The sequence below is a fragment of the Raphanus sativus genome, unplaced genomic scaffold, assembly GCF_000801105.2.
Source record: "Raphanus sativus cultivar WK10039 unplaced genomic scaffold, ASM80110v3 Scaffold2014, whole genome shotgun sequence".
Taxonomy (NCBI): Eukaryota; Viridiplantae; Streptophyta; class Magnoliopsida; order Brassicales; family Brassicaceae; genus Raphanus; species Raphanus sativus.
In genome coordinates, this window is record NW_026617323.1 from 11,440 (window position 1) to 17,906 (window position 6,467).

At 30.0% G+C, this 6,467-nt stretch overlaps 1 long non-coding RNA gene across 1 annotated transcript; it reads left to right on the forward strand.

The window, feature by feature from the left end:
* Positions 1-2,397: 2,397 nt before the first annotated feature.
* LOC130505087 (uncharacterized) lies at positions 2,398-4,618 on the forward strand. The gene is made up of 3 exons (XR_008941549.1): positions 2,398-3,341; positions 3,441-3,646; positions 3,717-4,618. It is a non-coding gene; the product is annotated as an uncharacterized LOC130505087 (long non-coding RNA).
* Positions 4,619-6,467: the final 1,849 nt, after the last annotated feature.

Below are 6,467 nucleotides of genomic sequence, written 5' to 3' on the forward strand. Positions count from 1 at the left end.
AAGATAATCATGTAAATCGATTTTTATGAGATCTTTAAGTCATTAATTCGATTACTTGGGGAAAAGGCAACAATGCTATACGATTTATATAGGATCTTTAAGCTAATGAATTAATTAAAAAATAAAATTGATGGGTTAAGCTTAATCTAGTTTCCAACACACACAAAATTTATTTAGTCTACTATTCTAGTATCCAAACATTACAATTGTGTACTACAGTTTTAATAATATAGATTCTAGTATCCAAACATTACAATTGTGTACTACAGTTTTAATAATATAGATGATAAAACTCAACAAAATTCATCTTCAAAATACAAATGTATATAAAATACAGTAGAAAGGTAACCTCCAAAACTCATACTTAATTTAAAAGTATTACTCCCTTGAAAAAAAACATAAGCAATAAAGAGTAGCACAGAAAAATAAAACAAAACAAATTCAAAACTATAAAATATGAAAGTAAACAAAATCTTCAAAATATGATTCCTTTTTCAATATGCTTTGCTTGGAATCTTATAAACAAAATTAAGAAGCAGATTTCAGTAATCATACATAGAAAATTAGTTATAAATATCATTAGAGAAATAGTATTACTTCTTTCTGTAGGCCCAATTTCATCAGGTCCAAACAAAATTTTGGAAAAACCCTTCAATGTTAATCACATGTTTGAATCCACCTTTATCACAATATACATTAATATAAGGTTAGCATTTCACATGGTTTTGACTGGCTTCAACTCAGAAATGAGGTTCATGGCAGCCATTGAAAAATAGGACATTTAGAAAGCACATATACTTTTACTGTGTTGTAGTGAATGAATACAAAGTTTTAGGTCTCTCGTTTATATAGGTTGTAGAAACCTTCGGCTACAATATTTACCGAATATTCCTCATAATTAAGACATTGATTTACCTTGTTAGCTGCTCTTTGTATTACTATTGCAATATAAAAAATCTTACGTTAATGATTGCCATATTTAAGTCCATCACATATACACAAATTTAGAGGTTTGGCCAAAATTCAGGAAACAATATATGTAATAGCCATATTAAAGGGATTGTCTTCCTTACGAAGTATATATTAATATTTAAAACAATGTCAACGCGATTTTACAGCCACCAAAAAACATAAAGACAATTTATACGATCAATAATTATGAAAAATTCACTCTTACATATTCTTAAACATAGATTGTCAATTAAGCTAAACAAAAATATTGACATAAAAATATGCATTAATATTAGCCTTATTTGTGTATAGAACTTTAATTTTAAGTGATCTGTTTCAGCAAACTTACCAGAACTATAATTATGATTGCTAAGTATACGTGATTGACTTGCACACAAAGTATGTGACTATTAATATATCATATTTGCTTTCTTAAAATATATTGGGATTGATTATATGCTGGTCAGACCAACCACTTTTTTTTAATATGGAGAGATAGATTCATAGAGAAACATTTTTAAAGATAACATTGTAAATATAAAATAAAATTCATATTTTCATACTTAACAAAACCTAACTCAAGATCACGGGAGTATTTCAAAACTAATATATAATTTAATAATATATTTAAACTCATATATAGTACCACAGTAAATAATATATGTTGTACGTATATCTCTAACATATAAGATCGGATGCCAACAATGACTAATTCAAAAAATATATTTAAAAATGGATAATAATATTTGACTGTATACACGAATTTCATAGATAAAAATACCATTTATAGTGATTACTTTCAAGATAAAATACATTTTATTACACCCACAGTCTATTTCATAAAAATACAATTTATAGTGATCACTAATATATATAATTACCAAATCCAAATGAAAAACAGTTTATTTTGCAGGTTTACATGGGAAGATCGAATTTAGTAATCAAATGTGGCAGAGACCACCTGTAATAAAGCACAACAACCGATTTAAGTTAGCCAACATTATAATATACATGAATGTAACCGATGGCATTTTGAGTAATTACTCTAGATAACTAAGGGTGTAATAAAATGTATTCTGAAGAGCTGTGTGATTGTGACACATCAGCCAATAGCATACCATAAATATAGTACAACTTGAAGGTTTTTTTTTCTCATGTATTAATAAGAAGGAGATAAAAGACACTACAAAAAAACAAAGATATAATGACGAAAATTAACGAGGGAAAAAGACATAAATTTACGGTCACTATACGAGTATTTTACGAGAAAAGTGAAAGTCAACGTAATTTCATCGTAAAGTAACACCATAACTTTTCGTCGTAAAAAACAAGTAATATAACGTGTAGCTTACGATGAAAATTAGTTTCATCGTAAAGCCGAAGTAATTCAGTGTGTACTTTACGAATGAAACTTTATACGTTGTTTTAGCGACGAAATATCAAATTCATCTACTTTTTAGTTGTAAACATGTTTTTGGTTTCGACTAACCAACTATTTTCCTCGTAAATTCCTAGTAAAATTCACCCTCCGATTTTAAAAATTTCCTATAAATATGTCGTTTGTGTTTCATTTGAAACACACCAAAAAGAAAAGAAAAAAGAAAATGTGAAAGGAAAAAAATGGCTGGTTATATGAATATCTTCGAGTTGCAGAGATGGATGTATACGCACAGAGATACTCACGGGAGAGTGACGAAAAAATATCTCGAAAGGCTGGAGACATTTATGCATCAAGCAGATTCTACACCGCTCATGCGCGGTAAGATATTTATTGTGGCCAGTCTTTCTTACGCCATCCAACCTACCACCGGAGATGTGCATGCAACGGATGATTGTTCAATTGAAACATCCAAAAAAGTCTTGACCATATTAATACTTGGTCCGAAGCATCCAAAAAAGTCTATAGATGATTTTCTACAACCACTGATAAAAGAATTGAAATATTTGTGGTCAACAGGGATGAGGACGTATGATTGTTCATCCGAAACAAATTTTGCGATGCGAGCTATGGTTTTGTGGACTATAAGTGATTTTCCTGCTTATGGGATGTTGTCTGGATGGACTAACACATGAGAGATTATCTTGTCCATATTGTAATGGAATGACATATGTGTTTCAATTGAAGAATGGTAGGAAGACAAGTTGGTTCGATTGTTACCGTCGTACCGAAGAAATAAGACACTGTTTAGACACAAAGGGTTAACTGGAGAAAAAAATTGAAGTGCAAATCAATTATGAAAAAGGGAAACCCGCTGAGATCACAAAGGAAATGTGGGATGGCCTCATCCGTTATTGGAGCTTGCCATCGTTTATTAGAGTGTTCAACAGTTGCTCTGCTTCCCGTCTGACGAAAGATGAGCATGGTAACTTGCTGATGCTTCACTCTACAGGTCAAAAACCCATGCGTCTAGAGATTAAAATGAGTATTAATTTTTTAATTTATTATTTTAAAATATATTCTAACTTTCTTAAATATCAACATATCAAAGAGATGGGAGTTCTACCTTTTCTTAAGGATCTTTACTAGAGGACCCACAAGAACAAGGTTGGAAAATTTGTAGATCCTAGGTCCGAGCAACTCTACAACGACGTGATTTCTCGCATTATAGAGTGCCAAATCCAGCTGACCCAACAGTCCCCCGATGGAATACCCGTCACATTATCCACACCTGAAGTGGATACGATTTACAAGGAGGTATAATTTTATTTTATTATTATTATTCATTTAATCTAACATTTTGTCACTAACACTAATTTTTTTACAGGCGGTCCATAAAAAAAGGGACGTACATTGGGGATTGGTTCTGTTAACGATGTCCCAAGAGCGACATCGTCCTATGGTCAGAGACGGGATGATGAGACTGTTCAGTTGTGTTCTGAGTTGAAAGCGATGCATTCTTAGTTAAACGCGGCCCGTTCTGAGTTGAACGTGACGCGTTCTGAGTTTGAACGCGACGCGTTCTGAGTTGAACGCGACGCGTTCTGAGTTAAACGCGACACATTCTGATTTGAGCGTGACGTAAGCTCATATGGGTTCACTCCAGGGTTTTGGACATTGTAACGGCTGGAAATCCGCAATTAGAGATGATGTTGGAGGCAAGACAGGCAAAATTTAGCATTCCACCGCCACAACGCCCAGAAGAGAAAGAGGAAGAGATGGAGAGAAGGAGTCAAGACTACTTCCAGTACAACAACCCCTAGCTAGTTTTTTTCACTTTCTTGTATTATAAATTTGAAACTTAAATATTTATAAAATAACTTTTTCGTATTGTTCTAGTATTTAAATTTTTTAATAATTTTAAAATAATTTTTATATTTATTTTATTGTATTTCTTAATATAGAAAATACAAGAATCATAATAAATCCGTAGCTACATTATGTCCATTTAACGAGGAAAAAGTCGTTCTATCGATGTAAATTGAAGGAGTCTTTTACGTGGCAGAAGATGTTAATTCCTTGTTAAGTTTTACGTCGCTTTCACGACGACATACAGCGACATCTTTACAAGGAAACTACCTTACGTGTCTTTTACGATGAAATGATATTAAATGTCTTTTACGACTAAATATTAAATTTTACTTTACGATGAATTTTGTCTTCGTAACTTATAATAATGACGATTTAGCGAGGAAAAATATGTTACGATGGACGTTTAACGAAAAATTATGTTTCCTTTTACGGAAAAAATAACTACAAAACGGTCGTCGTAATATATGCATTTTCTTGTAGTGAGACTTGATGTTGGTTTGAAATCAATATTCATCATCATCGACAATGCTCTCTTTACAATGTAAATATTCGGTTATAAGTTTGTAATAATGTAAAGTTTTATGTTGTGTTTTGTAAATATGCATTGAAGAGGATGATGAATAACAATATATATTTTTCAAACTAATTAGCAAACAACAAAACCAATAGATAAAAATAACACTACGAGGAAGTGTCTGAATTAGAAGACAAGTTTCTCTCCAATTGGAAGATGTTTCGTTTCAAAAAAAAAAAATTGGAAGATGCCCTGGGAGTGAAGAAAGGTTGTGTTTCACCCATTTGTTTACCGTTTGATTTGTTAAATTCATCTTGAATAAAAGTAAACTAGACCTTGACCCGACCGACGGGTATTTATTTTTGGTTTATTTATTTATTTTATTTATATTTAAATGATAAATCTGTAATATTTACACATAAATCCAGATTGAAAATTAATTTTTGCAGCTGTAATAAAATTAAAATTAAAAGCTTAATAAAATATCATGATATAAAATTTAAACTTTTTAATTAAATAATAATAGAGCTGGGTCATAATTTCTCCAATTCTAAAATCTTAGCATCCGAAATAAAAAAATAATTTATAAACATATTTGGAACTATAATTTCTACTAAAAAAATTGTTATAAAATAATTTATTCGCTGTTGTTGTTTAATTTCTAGAGCTTGGTCTGTGACTGTATTAAATATTTTCTTTCATTTAAATTTTTTTCTTTGTACTATGTATATATATATATGAATGTTTGATAATATATATTATGGCATTAGTACACGATTGTTATATTATTATACGGGTAAAAAACGAAATGTTATATATTAGTACACGATTGCAAATCATGTTATAATATTTATAGGATGTAGTTGCAGGATCACACATAAGTGATAGCACACAATAATTTTCCTACTATACCATAATCAATTTTTATTATCATTAAATGTGGTAAATTTAAAATTAAGAAATGTATTTACCAGCATTAATAAAACTATAAATAATTTTAAATTGATTTAATAGAAAAGGAAAGTTAAATTTTATATTAGGACACACCACTTAATCCAAATTTAAAAAGACAAACATTAAAATAGGTAATTTAATTTATTTTAGGACAACACATAAACTCAATTGCAAAAGACAAACATTAAAATAGAAAACTTAATTTAATTTTCAATGGCATAAAAATGTAAATAACTAAAAAAACTTAGGAATATTTTCTAAGTGTACTTCGGGATATATAAGCAAATCATAATAAACACTTCATCAACTACTTTTTTATCTAAGGGCAACCACATTGGTATAGTATCTAAGAGAATATCTACAATTAATGAAATTAAAAACTAAAACAAAATAAGAAAGATAATTTTTTTTTTTGTCAGGAAAAGTTCATTGCAGACATACTGTAAAAAAAAGTAAGGACCTCTTCACCACATTTCATTTAGTGATTATTTCTTCTCTTTTAATTGTTTAAATTTAATTAAATAATAAAATTGTTTTATACATATTAATTTGGACAATTGCACTTGATATACACCAAAAGATTATTTAGGTATAAGGATAATCACTAATTTGACATTTCATAATTTCACAGATGCCCCTAAACCTAAAATTACCGATGTATCTTTATTTTTTTTTTCCTGGAGATGTGACGTACTCCTTCTGGTTTTTCTCACTCTGATTAATTAAGCTTTTGCTTGTCTTTTGGAAGGGACACATGTTGAAGCTCAAGGGATCCCTGTTGCTAGCAAACCCAGAGGA